Here is a 493-nt window from a genome sequence, read left to right as displayed (position 1 = left end):
ACAGTCGGGCAGAGCGGCACGGAGACGCAGCTTAGGCCTGACAGATCCTTGTTGCTTCTGCCGAGACACGTTCCCGCCCGCGACTGTCCTGCGCACTCCGATTTTCTCTTTTCGAAAGTTATTATTGAATTCTTTCTTCCTTTTGGGGATATTTTTGGGTTGATTATTAATTGATTTTTTCTTTTCTTTCCTCATTTCTTCTCTTTATCTATTATTTCTTTTTTCTTTCTTTCTTTTTTATGCTTCTTTCTTCTACTTTAGTCTATATCTTCTTTTATCTTCCTTTCGTTTTTTTTCTTCTTTTTCCTTCACTTTGTTATTTAGCCTTTTTTTATATATCGAGAAGTTTTCTGGCTAATGAGCTGTATTTTATTTGAAATTCGTGTTTTTTTAATGCGGTTCTTCATAGCTGGTTGGTCTGTGGGTCGCTCCGTTTCGTTAAAGAAGAGATCATGATGGAAAATGAACATTGGAATACTTGTAAGATAAAGTA

The 493-nt window shown here is 36.1% G+C and overlaps 1 protein-coding gene across 1 annotated transcript in view; it reads left to right on the top strand.

The window, feature by feature from the left end:
* Window positions 1-493, top strand: part of LOC119591441 (facilitated trehalose transporter Tret1-like) — an 11,848-nt gene that overhangs the window by 5,900 nt on the left and 5,455 nt on the right. The window lies entirely within an intron of this gene.

This window comes from Penaeus monodon, chromosome 28 (genome assembly GCF_015228065.2).
Source record: "Penaeus monodon isolate SGIC_2016 chromosome 28, NSTDA_Pmon_1, whole genome shotgun sequence".
NCBI classification, from domain to species: Eukaryota; Metazoa; Arthropoda; class Malacostraca; order Decapoda; family Penaeidae; genus Penaeus; species Penaeus monodon.
This window is presented reverse-complemented; position numbering and strand designations above follow the sequence as displayed.